Source organism: Canis aureus, chromosome 7, assembly GCF_053574225.1.
Source record: "Canis aureus isolate CA01 chromosome 7, VMU_Caureus_v.1.0, whole genome shotgun sequence".
NCBI lineage: Eukaryota > Metazoa > Chordata > Mammalia > Carnivora > Canidae > Canis > Canis aureus.
In genome coordinates this window covers 48,113,990-48,134,808 of record NC_135617.1, presented here as the reverse complement: position 1 = coordinate 48,134,808, position 20,819 = coordinate 48,113,990, and the positions used below count along the sequence as shown (strand labels likewise).

General features: G+C 41.1%; 1 protein-coding gene across 2 annotated transcripts in view; it reads left to right on the top strand.

Annotated features, from left to right (window-relative positions):
* The window catches only part of RAB23 (RAB23, member RAS oncogene family), a 74,790-nt gene that overhangs the window by 42,197 nt on the left and 11,774 nt on the right, over window positions 1–20,819 (top strand). The window contains exon 8 of one of the 2 annotated variants that reach the window (XR_013383284.1): window positions 7,245–7,324. The exons of the other annotated variant lie outside the window; for it this stretch is intronic. The gene's annotated coding sequence lies outside the window, so the exon portion shown is untranslated. Of the gene's footprint in view, window positions 1–7,244; window positions 7,325–20,819 lie in introns of those variants that run through there. 2 annotated transcript variants of the gene reach the window in all.

The window sequence follows — 20,819 nt, the reverse complement described above, 5'->3', positions numbered from 1 at the left end:
GTCAGAAAGAAATCAGAGCTGCAGAGGAGCTTCCATCCAATTAGAGAATACCCAAGTAATTCGGAATAGTAACATGGATGGTAAAGCCATTCTAGTGAGGTCTTGGACAGAAATGAGGAACCTATTATTGGAAACTGGAGGAAAGGCCAGTTTTGTTATAAAATGAAGAACTTGGCTGAATTGTGTTCATGTTCTAGTTTTGTTCTACTTTCCACATTCCCAACTGGTCTCTTTGCCTCTACCTGCCACCTCTCTTACATCCTACACATTGCTGCCAGAATGATCTAAATTAAATTGTAAAACCTGCTTCAGAGCCTTGCATAATATCCATTGCCATTTTGTCAAACTCTTGAGTATGACTTTGCCCTGATCTTACTCTCTGGTCTTCACTCATGTGCTCCTTATTAAACTGCTATAGAGAGTATGTTGTAATTCACAGATTGCCTCATGTTCTTAATATCTCTGTGACTTTGATCATTGTTTCTTCTAGAATTCTATTCTCCCTCCTTGCCTTATTCTTTTTTTTTTTAAGGTTTTTATTTATTTGAGAGAGAAAGTGCAGAAAGAGAGCACAAGCAGGAGTTGGGAAGGTGCAGAGGGAGAAGATGGAGAGGAGAAGCAGACTCCCAAGTGAGCAGGGAGCCCGACAACATGGGGGTTTGATCCCAGGACCCCAGGATCATGACTCGAGCTGAAAGCACATGCTTAACTGACTGAGCCATCCAGGCGCCCCGCCCCGCCTTACTAACTCTTTAATGTTCTTTAAGACTTCATTTCAGTGCCATCACCCCTTGGAAAGTCCTCCCTTATCATCCCATGCTAAATTAAATGTCTGCACTTAATTCGACCTCTAGAATTCTCCTCTAGTGCCATGATTATATTTATATCATGCTACTCTTTAATCTGTTATTTAAAGTTTGGTCTGCTTCAGGGCACCTACAATGTATCAGGCACCGTACTAAATCTAAGTGGTAAAGTAATGTTCAATAAAGACACAGTTCTCACCCTTATGGAGCTCTGAAAAAAAAAGACAGACATTAAGCAAGGAATTGTAAGTGCTCCTAAAGAAATAGAAATTCTATGGTAAGTATAACAGAAGACCTTGAGGATCAGGAATCTTTAGGCTCAGACCTTTCTATCCCTCTGTTAGACCATGAGCAACTTGAGGTCAGAGAGAACTATGTTGGTCCTAATGGGCACTTGATAGGGGTTCATGAATGAATACGTGTGTTTCATAATGGAAAGCTCTTTATTTCATGAAGCAGCAGATTACATTTTTAGACTGCTCTAATATTTTTTTCTTTTATTGAGCTGTAAAATCTCTCAGACTTCTACTCATTGTTCTTAGTTATGGACTCTGGAGGAGCTCAGGGTAAGTTTATTCTTCCTTCTATGCAGAAGCCCTTCAAATATTTTAAGATAGTTATATGGCCACTATATATCTTGTTTTGGGCAGGTGTACGGGTGGAGTGTGGTGGTTAAATATTCCCTTCTTTCAGAGTAAGTGGAAAAATTGTTGGTACTTACTTTGTGAGTATCTGTTAAAGATGGTGGATTGAACACAAGCATTCACCTTTACCACCTCTCCAGATCCCATTAAAATGACCTTAAAGGATGTTTAAAAAGGCATAGGGCAGCCTGGGTGGCTCAGCGGTTTGGCGCCTGCCTTTGGCCCAGGGCGTGATCCTGGAGACCCAGGATCAAGTCCCGCATAGGGCTCCCTGCATGGAGCCTGCTTCTCCCTCTGCCTGTGTCTCTGCCTCTCTCTCTCTCTCTCTCTGTGTCTCTCATTAATAAATAAATAAAAATCTTAAAAAAAAAAAACAAAGGCATAAATGTCTCATACTCGGAGAGAACAACAGCAAACAATTTTGGAAGCTGGAGAGTGGATGGATTGGGATAAGTCTTCACGTGTCATAATCATATTATATCCAGGAAAACAGAACCGTCAACAGGCAGTGGAGAACCCCATAAGTGAGCCATCTTGCACCACATATCTCCCAGAGGCTCAGAAATTGCCCGGATTGAGTGTATTAAGCATAACTCTTTATTCTGAGGTTTGACATCTGAGGCCTTACTGGTAGTGGGGAGACTACACCTCCCAGGGCTCCTCTCCTCACCACTTCTAAGGGATTCTTACATTCTGGGCCACTATTCTGCTGCCCTAATCATCCCACACCAGGTATCCACACTTAAGGACAGCCAGCCCCAAGGCCCCAGAGCCTGCTGAAATTTTTTTTTAATAAATTTATTTTTTATTGGTGTTCAATTTACCAACATACAGAATAACACCCAGTGCTCATCCCGTCAAGTGCCCCCCTCAGTGCCCGTCACCCATTCACCCCCACCCCCCGCCCTCCTCCCCTTCCACCACCCCTAGTTTGTTTCCCAGAGTTAGGAGTCTTTATGTTCTGTCTCCCTTTCTGATATTTCCCACACATTTCTTCTCCCTTCCCTTATATTCCCTTTCACTATTATTTATATTCCCCACATGAATGAGACCATATAATGTTTGTCCTTCTCCGACTGACTTACTTCACTCAGCATAATACCCTCCAGTTCCATCCACGTTGAAGCAAATAGTGGGTATTTGTCGTTTCCAATGGCTGAGGAATATTCCATTGTATACATAAACCACATCTTCTTTATCCACTCATCTTTCGATGGACACGGAGGCTCCTTCCACAGTTTGGCTATTGTGAGCCTGCTGAAATTATTTAAACTAGCCAATCCTCAGCCTGCTTACCCTGCCTCTCCGAGTCCTCTTATGAAATTGCAATAAAGGCTGTTCCTTTATTCCCTCTGTCAGCTGACCAACCCTGGTGTTTCCCCTGTGGCTCTTCGTGGTGTGGCAGGCTTCCTTCTGGGAATGGTGAATAACAAACTATCTTTTCCATGGCAATTATCTCCTTATCTAAATAATAATAAAACTTAAACTTTAAAACACTGGCAATCTCTGAAAAAGAAGGGTAAAACAGGAGAATCGTTTGAAAGTTTTGATCAGAAGCAGTTAGATAAAAAAAAAAAAAAAAAAAAAAAAAGAAGCAGTTAGATACTCCAGATCTCCTTTGCTTTCTCCCTATACTGCCCCCCCCCATTACCTACCACCATATATAGCTGGCCAACTGCCCCTCTCCCACCACAGCAGATTTTGTTTGCTTTCTGAATAAAAGTGAACCAGAGGGAGCATCAGGCCCATCTGAGAGGAGGCTACCACACTGAGAACAAGAGTAGCAAGTGCAAGTCTGCATATTGAAGGGAGAAACTCTAAAGCCACTCAGCTCCAAGATCAGTAGTAAGCTGACTTAGAGCCTCCACATACAACATTGGACATGCTTTTTCTGGAGATCTAAGAAGCCCAAAAGAAAAGGACTAAAGATACTGATAATTGGAGGTCTCTCCAAGAATCACCAAAATCAGATCTCTCTATAGTAAAGCCCACTATTTGACAAAGCCATGCTCATACACGCACAGCTTCAAGTCAGGTTTGAATGTTCCTTTTTTTTTTTTTTTTTAAGATTTTATTTATTTATTTATTGGACAGAGAGAGGGAGAGAGCAGAGGGAGCCAGAACAGGGGGGCGAAGAGGGAGAAAGAGAAGCCGACTCTCTGCTGAGCAGGGAGCTCAATGACAATGTGGGGCTCCACCACAGGACCCCAGGATTATGGCCTGAGCAGATGTTTAACCAACTGAGCCACCCAGGTGCCTAATGTTCCACTCTTAAATGTGAATGAATTGTCAAGGATCCCCATACACTGAAACAAAGCCTCCAACATCAAAAACAGAGATAAAGGGATCCCTGGGTGGCGCAGCGGTTTGGCGCCTGCCTTTGGCCCAGGGCGCGATCCTGGAGACCCGGGATCGAATCCCACGTCAGGCTCCCGGTGCATGGAGCCTGCTTCTCCCTCTGACTGTGTCTCTGCCTCTCTCTCTCTCTCTCTCTGTGTGACTATCATAAATAAATAAAAATTAAAAAAAAAAAAACAGAGATAAAATCCAAGGATAAGCTAGAGCTTAGAAAAAAGTTAAAAACGACAAAAAAACCCACACACAACAGCTCATTAAAATCTATAGATACTTAATAAAAAATAACACATTCATGAAACAACAGATAAGTAAAAAAGAGGAAAATTATGAGAACAAAAAAGAATTCTTGGAAACTTAAAATAGCATTAATGGGCACCTGAGTGGCTTGATTTCAGCTGGAGTCATGATCTCCAGGTCATGGTATTAAGCCCTGACTCAGACTCTGCCCAGCTTGGAATTCTCTCTTATCCCTCTTCCCTAGGCCCCCATGCTTGCATGTGCACGCTGTCTCTAAAAAAAAAAAAAAGTAGAAAAGCTTTGTCATTAAAAAGTAATAATAATAGGGGACCCATGGGTAGCTCAGTCAGTTGAGCGTTCAAGTCTTCATTTCAGCTCAGGTCATGCTCTCTGGTGTCTGATATCGAGTCCCACATGGGGCTCAGCATTCATTGTGGAGTCTGCTTGTCCCTCTCCCTCTGCTCCTCCTCCCAGCCACCCCCCACCCTAAACAAAATCTTTAAAAAATAATATTATTATTAACAATAACTGGTTCTTCAATTGGTTCGGTACAATGTTCATTCTAATTAAATGAGATCTGACATGTTAATGTCCAGAACACTGTTTGGCACATCATAAATTCTCAATAAATAATGATTTCTTTCTTCTACTACCTCTAAATGAAAGTACCATAAACTTCTTTCATGTCAAAATATAGTAAAAGCCAGGACACCTGGGTGGCTCAGTGGTTGAGTGTCTGCCTTCGGCTCAGGGCATGATCCTGGGATCCAGGATCGAGTCCCACATCGGGCTCCCTGCGAGGAGCCTGCTTCTCCCTCTGCCTCTCTCTCTCTCTGTGTCTCTCATGAATAAATAAATAAATCTTTAAAAAAATATATAGTAAAACCCTCTAATAAAGCATTAAAAATTCCCTGCCAATAAAATATAATACTATACAGTGTTACCAAATAGAAAAAAGATGAGATTTTTTTTTTTTTTTGCCTACCCACAAATATTCCTTGAGGGAATTATTATAATATAAATTAGATTACTCCTAATCACAACATGGACATCAAATAACTTGCAATGAACTTAAATTGTTTCATGGTTTCCTTAACTAGTGTGATGGTTACCAAATCAAAAGGAAAAACATTCTAGTTAATCATGGGATAAGCTTTTTTCCTAATATGGTATAAACAATTGTAAAGTTCTTACTGTATGACATCTTAGGGTGTGTATTTTCTTAACTCTCAGAGGAAGATTAGTAACAAACCATGTGCCTGTATGTGAGTGTGTGTGTGTATTTTAAAACAAGTTGCTAAAAAAACAAAACAAAACAAAACAAACAAACAAACAAAAAAACAAGTTGCTGCCCAGACTTCATTTAGAGCCCTGAAAAACCCAGGCTCTTTACATTATAATTTAACAATGATGTAATCTGACCTGTATTTGTATCTAAAGTGATCACAGGCAATCTCACAGTGATGTTTGCCTTGAGTTTTGTTTTAGGAATGATTTCTTATGGGAAAGAGGAATTTTCTAGAAATTCTGTTTTAAATATCTTTTATGAATCTCATAAGTGTTCTCAAACAACATGATACTATTTGTTCTAAAACCCATGTGTCCCAGTTTGGTATCAACCAAATACCATCTACCACAGCCAGCCACCTATAAAATGTAAGAAGTTCTTAGGAGGTTTGCAACTTAATTCATAATTTCACATTTTTACACTTTCCAAATGTCAGTATTATGTGTACTCAGAAAATGCAAATGCTGATAAAAATGCAAATGGTAGTGGTCATTCATCACTGAATATTTTCCCCTTAGTAATTGGGAACAGGAAAAGGAACTGTAGTGGGTGGGGACATGAGAAGGATGAGGTGTGTGTGTGTGTGTGTGTATGTGTGTGTGTAAGTAGTAGTGGTGTCTGTGGAGAGAACTGTGTGCAGAATAGGATGCTGTATGAACGTGGGGAACAGGAATGAAGGATGTGGAAAGGAATGGTACTGGCCTAAGATAAAGATTAAGAGGGTATGTTAATAGAAAATTAGCACAGATGAAGAGATTCAATTCTATTTTAGTGTGCAGAATGAGGCACACAGTGGTAGTAGGCTCACTATCTATTCCTTTCTGTATCATTTGAATCTAGCTAATATAATGGGGAAACACAGGTAACCCCATCACCTAAGAAAACCTCTTCTGACTTCCCAGATCTTCCCATTTTATTCTTTTTTTCCAAGTGATTTTTGAGGTTGCATTTTACACATATTTATGTGATCCTTTTATAGTTTCAGGCACTAGACTGTAAGTACCCTAAGGAGAAGCACTTTGTCTTTTGTGGCTCACATTGTATCCTAGCACAGCAATGGGCCTAGCACATAGTAGATGAATCTGTTGACCTTTGAATAATATGGGGCTGGGGTGCCAACCCTCCATGTGGTTGAAAATCCACATTTCAACTCTTTGAAAACTTAACTACTAATAGCCTATTGTTGACCAGAGGCCTTACCAATAGAAAAAAATAGTTAATACATATTTTGTAAGCTATACATATTATATATTGTATTCTTATAATAAAGTAAGCTGGAGAAAAGAAAATGTTATTAAGAAAATCATAAGGAAGAGAAAATACATTCACAGAACTGTACCATAAAAATTTTGTGTGTATTCTATTATTTTTGGTTGGAATGTTCTATATATATCTAAACCCATTTGGTAATGTGTCATTCAAGTACATTGTTTCCTTATTGATTTTCTGCCTAGATGATCTATCCATGATGTAAGTGGGGTATTAAAGTCCCCTTACTATTATTGTATTACTAGCAATCTTTTTATTTCTGTTGATATTTACTTTATGTATTTAGATGCTCCAATGTTGAAAGCATAGATATTTATAATTGTTACATCTTGTTGGATTGATCCCTTTATCATTATGTAATGCCCTTCTTTGTCTCTTGTTACGGTCTCTGTTTTAATATATATTTTGTCTGATAGAAGTATTGCCACCAGCTTTTTTCCCCCACTTCCATTTGCATGGAATATCTTTTTCCATCCTTTCACTTTCAGTCGTGTGTCTTTAGGTCTGAAGTGAGTTTCCTGTAGACCCCATACATAATGTGTCTTGTTTTTTTATTCATTTGAGGAATGATCTTTAAATAGCATAGCAGGAGTCTAAGGAAAATGACACTACTTAAATAGATTTTTTTTCTTGTTTAATTAGAAAAGGTAATGAAAAGGCACCTGGCTGGTGCAGTCAGAGGAGCATGCAACTCTTCATCTTGGTAGTGAGTTTGAGCCCCACATCAGGTGCAGAGATTACTTAAATAAATAAAACTTAAAAAAAAGTGATGAAGTCTTTTGTTTTATTTATATATATATATATTTTAAAATACTATTTATTTATTGAGACAGAGAAAGTGCAAGCAGGGGGAGGGAGGCAGAGGGAGAGGGAGAATGCCAAGCAGACTCTACGCCAAGCATGGAGCTGGGCACAGTGCTTGATTCTTGATTCCACGACCCCGAGATCACGACCCGAGTGGAAATCAAGAGCCTGATGCCCAACTGACTGAGCCACTCCTCATTTTGTTTTGTTTTATGGACAGCAACCACCGATATATTTGTCAGAGGGAGCACATTTGACATTGTAGGGACAAAGAAAGAATTCATCTAATAAATATTAACTAAAAATTAATATAATTTATAAACCATCAAAATCTATATTTTTAGCTTTCTTGTCACTCTGCATGGCCCCACTCATTGGATTAACATTTAGTTGATAAGAAGGGTTTCTCAAAGTTTTGGTGTTGTTTATTGCCTCAAATATTATAGACCTTCTTTTACAGAATAGAGGTATTTTCACATGAAAGAATTACATTTGAAATAACATCCTCCAGGGCAGCCCGGGTGGCTCAGCAGTTTAGCACTGCCTTCAGTCCAGGGCCTGATCCTGGAGATCCTACACATCAGGTTCCCTGCATGGAGCCTGCTTCTCCCTCTGCTTCTGTCTCTGCCTCTGTCTCTGTGTGTGTGTGTCTCTCATGAATAAATAAATAAAACCTTTTAAAAAAATGAAATAACATCCTCCAGAGGCTGGAGGTAGTACAGACACTAAGAATCAAAAAAAGAATGGAGGGAATCCCTGGGTGGCTCAGCGGTTTGGCGCCTGCCTTTGGTCCAGGGCGTGATCCTGGAGTCCTGGGATCAACTCCCACATCGGGCTCCCTGCATGGAGCCTGCTTCTCCCTCTGCCTGTGTCTTTGCTCCCTACCCTCTCTCTATGTCTGTCATGAATAAATAAATAAAATATTTTTAAAAAAAGAATGGAAAATGCATGGAGTGCCTGGCTGGCTCTGTAAGAAGAGCATTGCAAGTCTTGATCTCAGGGTCATGAGTTCGAGCCCCATGTTGGGTATAGAGATTAAAAAAAAAAAGGAAAATTCATATTGATAGATTGAAAAGTAAGTTTACAAGGGCACTCCTTTGCAAGTTTTATAATTTAATGACTCATTCTTTTATTTAGTCAGATATTTCTTACCTTGTCTCAGAAAGAATTAGAGGTAGTTCTAAAATAAATGAAGATTACATTATAAGTAATTTTAAGATCTGGGTTAGCTAAAAGGTAAATAAAAGGAGAAAGCCAAGACCTAAAAAAAAAAAAAAAAAAAAAAGGAAGTGTACAGAATATAGAAATAATTCCTCTAAGAGGAAGGGATGTGCCACCATGCCACCAGGGTTGGGGGTGCCAGGAAGCACTGGGGTCAATCAGGAGGCAACGGAGTAGGGGGAAAATGTGAGCAAGAGCCTTTATTGTGGTTTCCATTGGAAGAAACAGGCTAGGAAGGGTAAGCAAGTTTAGGATTGGTTAGTTTGAAAAATTTCAGTGCGCTCTGCTGCACGGGAGCTGTCCGTCCTGTGGTAGCTGTCCCTGCAGTAATTAGGGCACATGGATAGTAGCTCTGAGTGTGAGAGCTAGTGGAGGAGGTAGTTGGGGTGTGGGCTCCGGATTGGTTGCTTTGCATTTGAAAGGCTAGCTTTTGGGACTTCTGGGTGGCTCAGTGGTTTAGGACTGCCTTTGGCTCAGGGCATGACCACTTCGGGCTCCCTGCATGGATCCTGCTTCTCCCTCTCTGCCTCTCTCTCTCTCTCTCTCTCTCTCTGTGTGTCTCTTATGAATAAATAAATAAAATATTTAAAGAAAAAAAAATAAAAGGCTAGCTTGAGGGGTAAACTGTTGACTATCTAGGAATTGGCTAGCCCTGGGAGGGGTAGTCTCTCCAGGTCAGCAAGCCTCCAGATCTCAAAGTATTAAAATACAGAATATAATGAAGACATAGTTAATATAAGGACCTTTTCAGAAAATTCTCTTTGCGTTTCACTTAGGTAAATATCGTGTTCCTTACTGCTATGAATCTCCTTTTGATTTAGGAGGAAAAAATATAAGTAACAACTAATAAACTGTTCTTTTTCAAATGGAAGAGTGCTCAGGCATCTGAAAGCAGTATCTCCCAAAGACTACCATATTATTTTGGTTGTAATAATAGCATTTTTTGCTAATTATTAATGTTAACAAGTTATTGATTCAGTTATTGAATATTTTCAGAGTATTGTTCACAGTTTATATTTAGACCACAAAATTTAACCAATCAGTTTATGGCTGCCCATCTGGTGACTAGAAATCATGCTAATCTTTCGTAAAAGGAAAGACAAACAATATCATAGATTATTATGTCTTTTTGCTAGCTCCGTTTTGCCTTTTTCTTTTTTTAAAACAGATTATTTTTTAAAAGTTTTTAAAATATTTTATTTGAGAGAGAGAGAGCACGAGCATGAGTAGGGGGAAGGGCAGAGGGAGAGGGAGAAGCAGACTCCTCGCTGAGCAGGGAGCTTGACACAGGATTCAGTCCCAGGACCCTGGGATCGTGACCTGAGCTGAAGGCAGATGCTTAACTGACTGAGCCACCCAGGTGTCCCAAAAGAGATTCTTTTTTTTTCTTTTCTTTTTTTTTTTAATTTTTTAATTTATTTATGATAGTCACACACACACAGAGAAAGAGAGAGAGAGAGGCAGAGACATAGGCAGAGGGAGAAGCAGGTTCCATGCACCGGGAGCCTGACGTGGGACTTGATCCTGGGTCTCCAGGATCACGCCCTGGGCCAAAGGCAGGCGCCAAACTGCTGTGCCACCCAGGGATCCCCAAAAGAGATTCTTTGCAAAGAAAATCCCATCATTGTTTCACATGGCATTTCCCACCTTGTTTTTGTAAACAATCATATAGAACAATGTTGTGTCCTAGTTCTGCTCTTGAGATTCTTTAAACTCTCAGGATTCATATTCATGATGGAGAGCATTTGGTTAGCTCAGTTTGGGCTCACCTTGTCCAACCACTGTGATGAAGATGAAGTGATGAAGTGATGAAGAAATTAGTCCCTCTATATACATCAAAGCTTCATGTCATATACAGATTAATACTATTAAAATGAAAATGGAGGGCAGCCTGGGTGGCTCAGCAGTTTAGCACTGCCTTCAGCCCAGGGCCTGATCCTGGAGATCCGGGATCGAGTCCCATGTCAGGCTCCCTGCATGGAGCCTGCTTCTCCCTCTGCCTGTGTCTCTGCCTCTCTCTGTCTGTCTGTCTCTCATGAATAAATAAATAAAATCTTAAAATAAAATAAAATAAAATAAAATAAAATAAAATGAAAATATAAAAAACAGAGCAGTAATTGTATCAAACTAGTAGGATGACTATGATAGAAATTTATTTATTTTAGGATTTTATTTATTTATTCATGAGAGACACAGGGAGAGGCAGAGACAGGCAGAGGGAGAAGCAGACTTCCTGTGGGGAATGTGCTATCTTGATTGGTCATGAGACTTTTCTGGCTCATGTTTCTGCAAATTCATTTATCAGGTATTCAAAATGTATACTTTTAGTAACTTTATTTTCAATTAACATAATTGAAAGTCATGCCAGTCACATTTGGCAAATGCAAGATCACACATGTACTTTTTAAAATTATTTTTTATCATTTAAAAAAAATTATCTTTAAGTAATCTCTACACCCAAGACAGTGTTCAAAGTCACAATCCCCAGATCAAGAGTCACATGCTTTACTGACTGAGCCAGCCAAGTGCTCTTCTGATCAACTTTGTTTTTTTTTAAGATTTTATTTATTTATTCATGAGAGATACACAGAGAGAGAGAGAGAAAGAGAGAGAGAGAAGCACAGACACAGGCAGAGGGAGAAGCAGGCTCCATTCCATGCAGGGAGCCTGGTGTAGGACTAGATACCGGGTCTCCAAGACCACACCCTGGACTGAAGGCAGCGCTAAACCGCTGAGCCACCTGGGCTGCCTTGATCAATTATTTTGAATTATAAATTTTAGTATATCTGGACTTGATGATTCTCATGGCACAGCTGATCTAGAAAGATTTACCCCTTCATACAAATCCATTCATGTATGTATGAGTGTGAATTTAACTTTCCATGAAAATTTATGTAGTGACACTGTAATGTTTCTTCTGACATTTCCTATCACTTGTGTATAAGAACCTGCAAGTGGCTTCATAGTTTGTATATAATTTGTATATATTTCAATAGGCCCATTTTTGCATTGTATTTCTGTAATCTGTAATTACAAGGAAAAACTAATTTTAATGGGGAAATTATCTTCTTCATTAATAATTGGCTCACCCAAAGCTTCATATAAAAATAGTATTCTTTTCCATTGAATATGACAATCTTGAAAATTTCTATTTCTATGTCTGGATATCTGCTCTGCTACACTGCAGTTTTCAAAAACAAAGATTCTAACAGAAGAATTGTAATAACTCCCTGTAATGCTTTATTGCAATGTCTGTTGTGGTATCATGGTTTTTCATTGGAATATGTTTCGTCTTTGTCCTTGGCACAGAGGCACAGAGCTCATAAAACCCTTGGAATTTCCTTTGTTTTCTTAAGTAGGCTCCACACTGAATGTGGCACTCGAACTCACAAACATTGACTGAGCCAGCTAGGTGGCCCACTCTTGGAATTTCCTAAGTGTTGAGAGAAACAAAGGTGTCTGTTGTTATGTTAATGAGGTGACTTTTAGGCTCACCCCCACTGAAGTAGAGACTGAGTTGCCTGAGGCCCCAATCTGTAATTGGAGGGTTAGGGCTTTCAATCCCCCCATCAGACCTCTTGGAAAGGAGAGAAGACTGGAGGCTGAATCAGTCAACAACGGCCAGTGATTGAATCCATTGTGCCTGTCTGTTGTAGCCTCCATAAAAACCAAAATGGTCACCTTTGCTTAAAAGAGGAACTAGAATAAATAAATAAAATCTTAAAAAAAAAAAAAAAAAACCAAAATGGTGGGTTAAAATGGCAGGTTCGGAGAGCTTCCAGGTTGGTGAACACGGGGAAGTGCTAGGAGAGTGGTTCAACTGGAGAGGGCATGGAAGCTCTGCACCCCAGTACCTCATCCTATGCATCTCTTCCATCTGGCTGTTCTCAGTTACATCCCTTTATGACGAACCAGTGATCTAGTAAGTAAAATGTTTCTCTGGGTTCTTTGAGCCACTAGCAAATTAGTCGAACCTGAGGTGGGGGTTGTGGGAAGCTCTGATTTAGAGCCAGTAGGTGGGATGTATAGGTAACAACCTGGGCTTGGTGCAGGTGTCTTGTGTGTGTGTGTGTGTGTGTGTGTGTGTGTGTGTGTGTGTGTGTTGGAGGTGGGGGCAGTCTTCAAGCCCTGAACCTGTGGAACCTGAAGTTGTCTCCAAGTAGGTAGCGTCAGAATTGAGTAGAATTCTCAGGCACTTTGCTGGTGTCCAGGAATTGCTGGTGGTTTGTGGTGAGCACCGCACCCCTTCTACCCCCATGCGTCATTGGAATTGTGTCCTGGAGCCCACAAAGTCCGCGTATATCCTTTTACTTTGTAATAATTACAGATAAAATTTGCTACCTGAGCACTGGCAGTTTCCAGAGTTCAGGTCAGAGAGTTAATACTTGCCTCCCCGACCCCCTCCGCCCAAGGAGGAACCTGCTCAGAGGATGGACTGGTTTCGGGGCTGCACTGGCTGCTGCGCTCTCACCACAGGTCCCAGCACTGTCCCCCAGTGGAGCTGCTCCCCTTTCCTCTGGGCTCCTCTTACTCCACGTGGAGCCCTGGGGCATGCAGGTGCACACCAGGCACTGCGGGCCTGCTCAGGGGCCTGAGCTTCCTGTGGGGTGCTGCTTCGACCCACTCTGCCCCGAGGCTCACGGCACGCTCCATTGCCCCAGGACACCTCATTGACAAAACCCAAGATGGAAGACAAAAGAATCTCCAGACGTTGTCTTTCTGAAAGCAGAACCCAGGTCACACCCCCACGATGCCCAGTCTGCCTACCTCTCAGGCTTTAAAGATGAATCACACCTGTCTCCTCTGGAAGTGTGTGCCGGTCAGCTCAGAGCGCTGACCTCGCCTTGGGCTTGGTTAGCAAATAACAGCCAAAGATGCTCAAGAAACTGCAGCAAGGGCCCATTTTTCACCTTTGCCTTGCTCCCTTCCTGGGTCTCAATTTTGCAGGTTTGGGTCTAGGATTTTCTCTAGCTCAGAGAGAACTGGCCAGTGGAGCTTCCTGGGTTAGCACAAGTGTTGGGATCTCAGAGCTCAGAGGGTCAAATAATAGCTCAGTAAGAACATAATTCCTGGGTCCTGAGTCCTGGGTGCCCTGGAGTAGAGGTGGCGGGAGTGGGGGCAGGGGCAGGGGAGAGTGGGACTCAAATACTAGACTATAAATGGTAGGACAAGAGTGCTCTTGCTTTACAGAATGCAGTGGAACAGAACATTGAATTTTTCTTTTTTAAAAAATTATTTATTTGACAGAGAGAATAAGCAGAGTGGAGGGGTAGGCCGTGGGAGAGGGAGAAGCAGACTCTCCACTGAACCCCCAACACCAGGCTCGATCCCAGGATCCTGGGGTCATGACCTGAGCTGAAGGGAGATGCTTAACCCACAGAGCCACCCAGCTGTCCCAGAACATTGAAGTTTTCATCCATAATTATAACTTTCAAATATTTTTTTTTAACTTTCAAATATTGAGAAAGATGAGACAATTATGTCTAGTGTCATGCCAGTCACAGAAAACATGCTAATTGCTAACTCGTGTCAGAAGACGAGTCCTATTATTTTAGTGGTTGCTCACTGTATCACATCTGTATCTATTTATCCATATATCATAGATCTTGATAGTATAAAAAAAATTTCTTTAGAAATGAGTATTTTCTCCCTTTCTCTTCTAAGGTTCTTTTCCCCCCAGGAACTCATTTCAGTGCTAAATTGTGGCACAGAAACTCACGTTATCTGTTCTCTAGGTCATTTATGAGTGAAAGGATATTACAGAGCTTAACCAGTGGTTAAAGAAGACAAATTAGATGACATTAACAAAGTTGATTTGAAACTTCATGAAGTGGATGGTCTCCATTTGGGGAGTGCCAAATAGGGCAGAAGGCAAGAAGCTTTTATAGAACAAAGAACAAAGAACAAGAAAGAGAGATAGAAGTATCTGGTTGCTTGGTTGGAGCCATGTAGTCACCGTGTTGGAGGTGAGAAGGCTCAGGGGTTCAAAGGTGGCTTGGGTTTGGGGATTGGCTGACCGGATATCCTGTGCTTTTGGTCGCAAGGAGCATTTAGAGGGAGAGGGACGTGAAAGTTGTTTAAGTTTCCATTTAGTGACCCAGCACCTCGGGCAGGAGCCGCTCCATCTTGGGCCTAGAAATTTATTTCATTACGAGTTTTCTGGGACTGTGTTTCAAAGGCATCAACCCTTTCTGTTCCTGTAACTTTTCACATCTTCAAGTGAAAAACAATAGGATATAATTTGATTTCTTTTCTCCGGGAGGCCAGGAGAACATGGCTGCTGTACTAGAGATAATGCTGTTCTGTGTCTGCTAATTTCTTGGCTTCCTTAGAATGTTGATGAGACACAGCTGGAGAAAGGCTTCGGCGGCGAGAGGAAAAAGGAAGCAACTCAGTCCTCTTCTGGCCCAACTCTTACCTACAACTCCCCCTCTCCAGGCTCCACTCACCCATCTGGTACTTTGTTCAGGCAATAAACCAGGAGCACGGTTAACCCTAATGCATGAGCACTATGGTTGACACAGTCTGTTTCAGAAACCCGTACCTGTGCCCAGGTGTGTGGAGTATGGCCAGAGGAGAGGAAGCCCTGGCCCGGACCATTGGGCTGGAGCGGGGAGGGGCAGCTCACCATTGCCAGGAGTGCTAGGCAGATGTGTCCCAACGTGACTGTTTCTGCTGATTCTCTCACTTGGTGGTGAGAGAATTTTATTTGCCTTTATAATCACGTGTTCCATGTGCCTGGGTGACTCCATTGGTTAAGCATCTGCCTTCAGCTCAGGTCATGATCCCGGGGTCCTGTGATCAAGCCCCGTATAAGGAAGGCTTCCTGATGAGTGGGAGGCCTGCTTCTCCCTCTGCCTGCCACTCCTGCTTGTGCTCTGTCAAATAAATAAATAAAATCTTAAAAAAAAAAAAAATCATGTGCTCTTTCCTACTTGGTTGACATCTCTGGACATGATTTCTTGCTCACCTAGACCTAGGGTATCCATCATCTCTCCCACTTTGCTGGAAAAGTAAAGCCCTTTTAAGCCAGCCTTCCTTCTCTGCCATCACATCCAGGAATGACAATGATTGAGTTGTATAAGATTATTCACCACCTCTATGGCTTGGATAGATTGTAATGAGTTTTAGGGCCTGTCAAATTTCAAGGCTCTGTTGCATATCACACATATTGTTAGAAATATGAAAAGTGCTTAATAATTATCTATCAATGAATATGTTTTGAAGGAAGATAGAAAAGTATTATGAAATAAATGACAACGTTAGAATTAAGGCTTATTCAGAGCAAAATTATTTTTGGTATATTTTGAGCACCATATAAATGTCAATGAAACCAATGAGAAATAGCAAGAACTGCTGGAATGGCATAAATTCACATTTTTAGCTGCTATGTATTAAATGAAATTGTTCTTTATGTGGTTGATCTGTGTGAGAGTGTTTCACAGAACTGTCAAAATTATATCTTAGGATGTCATTTTGGATACTAAAAATTTCTTAAGTAGTGATTTAAAGAATCTTGGGGCTTTCTTTAGACATGGCCTAGAAACCTAAGTCCTTTCTGTGTGACTCAAAGGATTTCTCCTAGCAGTGGAAGCCTCTATTTGAGCTTTTAAAAAATAAACTCTATCACTCTGCATGTATTTGTAGCCCTAGCCAGTAGGTGAGCATGAATGAGATTATTTCTGAAATTTTTAGAGAGTAGATTTCTTTAAAAGACTATTCATGGAGACACAGAGAGAGGCAGAGCGTGAAGCAGACTCCCTGCAGGGAGCCTGATGCAAGACTCAATCCCAGGACCCTAGGTGTGAGTCAAAGGCAGATGCTCAACCACTGAGCCATCCAGGTCCCCCAAGAATAGAGAGACTGAAGAAAACTGAGGGGGTGCCTGGGTGGCTCAGTGGGTAAAGCCTCAGACTCTTGATTTTGGCTCAGGTCATGATCTCTGGGTTGTGAGATTGGATGCTGGGCATGGACCCTGCTTAAGAGCCTCTCTCTCCAAAAAAAAATTCTCTCTCTCCCTCTCTTTACCCCTCCCCTCCTCCATCTCTATAAAAAAAAAAAAAAGAAAGAAAGAAACAAAAGAAAAGAAAGAAAGAAAAGAAAAGAAAAAAGAAAAATCAAAACACTGAGTACATTAACACAAGTCAACATGGTGTGTAATTCAATTCATGCTTGGGAATTTTGAATTTAACCAAAAAAGAAGTGGATCCATTACAGGTGCCAAGGGTCAGAATGATACCAAGTGGGGAATTCAGGAATGTCCATAAAATCTTGGACTATATAAATCATACATGTCAAGTGGCATATCCAAATCATGTATCAAACCTAACATGGCATAACCAAATGCATCCAAGTGTAGTTACACAGGGCTTTGGACTGGAACTGCAGAGAGTTGGTCAGGAAAGAGGATTACCCAGGGACTCAGCAAATTAACATTGGAAACAGATGTTAGAGCAGTTTGAACTCCAGCCAAGCTCTTTGGGTTACAAAGCACTTTTCAAATTCATTTTGCTATCCGTAGAGAGAGATAAATCACACCTATTAACTTACCTAATTGTTCTTAGCTTGCAGTGTAAGGTTCAGTCTTGTACTCCTTTAACTTTCGTTTACTAGCCATTTGAGATGGAATACAGTATTTCAGGAGATGCCTGACAATGGGTTAGTGACTTCTGTTCAATAGCCTTAAGTTATTACTTAGAAAATGTCAGAATTCACTGAATAACATTTATGTCCACTTGCTCAGTATTTTGTTCTCTGTAGAACTGATGGCTATCCCTCCCACCCCCCAACTGCTCGCCCCTACTTTTTTCAAGCCAATGTTAATATACTGGGGTAACAGACTCAGTATGCACAATGATCAAAGGACAGTTATGAAATGCGAATATGAAAGGCTAGACTGATGCCACAAAATTTTTAAAAAGTTATCCTCCCAAAACATTTACAGCTTGGGTGTGACATGCCTGTTTCAGGAAATATTTTGTAAGGCATGAAATATTGTAGGAAAATCTCAACCACCTTTTCCTTTCCTCTTCTGCTTTTCCAAAGAGCACATTTCCCCCATATATTTGCTGAGCAATTATCTTTTTTATGAAAAGTGGGTCACTTGTGGAAGAGAGAAGTCCTTTCCTAGTTGGACAACTGGTTTAGAGGCTAGACTATCTATTTTTTTTTTAAAGATTTTATTTATTCATGAGCGAGAAAGAGAGAGAGAGAGAGAGAGAAGCAGGCTCCACGCAGGAAGCCCAACGTGGGATTCGATCCCGGGACCTCAGGATTACACCCTGGGCCAAAGGCAGGCGCTAAACCGCTGAGCCACTCAGGGATCCCCGAGGCTAGACTATCTTAAAGTGAGAGTAAGAATAGCACAAGTCTGGTCAGTGTTTGCCAAGAGGGGCTAGATGTTTTCTAATGAGAGGTCAGGAGTACCCAGGGTAACGTGCTGCTGAAGGCTTGAAGCCAAAAGGATGGGCCGAGACTGGAACTGGAACATTAAGTTTGAGAACCTAAACCCAGGGGCTTTAAGTGGTATGTTGGTTACTGCCAAGGGGGAGTGTTGCTCTGTTACGGGCCTGCCACTTCTGGTTATTACATTCTTCTTTTTTTTTTTTTAATCTTAAAGATTTTATTTATTTGAGAGAGCAAGCGAGCAGCACATGGAGGGAGAGCAGCAGGCAGAAGGAGAGGGAGAAGCAGGCTCTCCATGGAGCAGGGAGCTCTGTGTGGGGCCCGATCCCAGGACCCTGGGCTCATGACCTGAGCCGAAGGCAGACACTCAACCGACTGAGCCACCCAGGCTCCCCATGAAGTTATCATATCCTGCCTGGTCTAGTTCTTGGCCTCTCCGTTATCAGGAAGAACAGTATCTAAAATAAAAGTCCATCTTTCTTATTTCATTGCAAGTTCCATTGTGGCAGACGGCTCATCTTGTGGTTTGGGGTGTAAGTCCTGAGAGTTGAAGGAATGGAACTAACGTTTGTTGACTGACCTACTCTGGTATGCTCCACACTGCACCAGACACTTGGTATCCCCTAAGTGTTTAATTATTTGGTTGTACAAATATTGCTATTTCTTCAGTATCCGAATGGTGACTCAGACATTGTGTAACATTTCTCCACTGTTTCACATTAGGAGTCTGGGAATTGGGGCACCTGGGTGGCTCACTGGTTGAGTGTCTGCCTTCGGCTCAGGTTGTGATCCTGGGGTCCTGGGATTGAGTCCCACATCAGGCTCCCTGCAGGGAGCCTGCTTCTCCTGCCTATGTCTCTGTCTCTTTCTATGTGACTCTCATGAATAAATAAAATCTTTTTAAAAATGTGAGAATTAACTAATTCAGCAAATATTTCTTGGCTTTTTACCACATTGGGCATTGGGTATAAAAAAGTGAAGTGAAAGAGACATGGTTACTTTCCTCATGATGCTTACAGTTCAGGGTGACAGATTGACTTTAAATAAAGAAACATCTACAGATATATGTTATTACAAGTTACATAGTAATTTGTAGTAAATACTATGAAAGAAAAATTCAAGCTAGAATGAAAGACAATGTTAGGGAGGAGGACATAATTTAGATTGAAGAGTGAAGGAAAGCCTCTCATGAAAGTGACATTATTATTTAGAATCATAACTTCTGTGTTTGATTTATAACTAACCTCCCTGCTTCTATTTTCTCTTTCCCTTTGATCCATCTTGCAGGTCATCTATAGATTAGACTTTTAAAAAATCTTACTTTCATTAAGGAATCTAAGAGTTTGAAGGAATATTTTTCAGGTGATGTAGTCTAACTTACCATATTAGTCAAGGTAGGTGAACCACTGTTACAAACAACCCTAAATTTTAGTGGCCTAACATAATAAAGCCTTCTTTTCTTTTCTTTTCTTTTCTTTTCTTTTCTTTTCTTTTCTTTTCTTTTCTTTTTTTCTTTTCTTCTTTTCTTCTTTTCTTTTCTTTTCTTTTCTCTTTTCTTCTTTCTTTCTTTCTTTCTTTCTTTCTTTCTTTCTTTCTTTCTTTTTTCTTTCTTTTCTTTCTTTCTTCTTTTCTTTTTTTTTTAATGTTAAAGTTCCTGAAGTCTATTTTTTTTTGAAAGATTTTATTTATTTATTCATGAGAATGCACCGGGAGGAGAGAGAGAGAGGCAGAGACAGGCAGAGGGAGAAGCAGGCTCCATGCAGGGAGCCCGACCTGGGACTCGTCCCTGGGTCTTCAGGACCACACACTGGGCTGCAGGCGGCGCTAAACCGCTGAGCCACCAGGGCTGCCCTCTTTCTTCTTTTCTTGATTATTTATTTATTTGAGAGACAGCAAGAGAGAGCATGTGCACAGAGGGAGAGGGAGAAGCAGACTCCCCGCTGAGCAAAGAGCCCAATGTGGGACTTGATCTCAGGACCCTGGGATCATGACCTGAGCTGAAGGCAGACACTTAACCAACTGAGCTACACAGACACCCCAGTAAAGGTTTCTTTCTTGGTGGCTCACATCCTAATGCAGTTTGGCAAGGGAGTGGTCTGCTCCGTGTAGTCAGTGGTTCAGGTCACTTCCATTTAGTGGGTCAATCACCCTCTAGGTTTTTAACTCCTCTACTGGACCCATCTCAAACTTCCAGAAGAGAGAATTTGAATGCCTAGCTTAGATTAGATGCTTTCTTGGGTCCAGTCAACTGATCTTCACATATTTGAGGAAAATATCCAGTCTTCTTCTTTGTCATGAACTTAATTCTTTGCAGAGTAAATGTCTGTTTTCTGGAACTTGCACAATTCAGATTTTACTAGCTCACCAACTTTCCTCCTAATATTTCAATTATGAACTTCCTTCAGACTTCACCTCCACTAGGAAGAGGTCCTTAATTAACTCTACTCCTTAATAATTATTCCCTAGTTCTCAAATCCTACAAGACTTGATACACCCAATCAGGCGACCCTTAACTTTTCTTGTGCAGTTGACCAGCATTAATCTTCAGGTTTTAAAATTCTATGTCTTGGGGCAGCCAAGGGGCTCAGCGGTTTAGTGCCTGCCTTCAGCCCAGGGTGTGGTCCTGGAGACCCAGGATCGAGTCCCACATCAGGCTCCCTGCGTGGAGCCTGCTTCTCCCTCTGCCTGTGTCTCTGCCTCTCTTTGTGTCTCTCATGAATAAATAAATAAAATCTTTAAAAAAGAATAAAATTCTATGTCTTGCCTTATACCCTTCACAAAAATAAA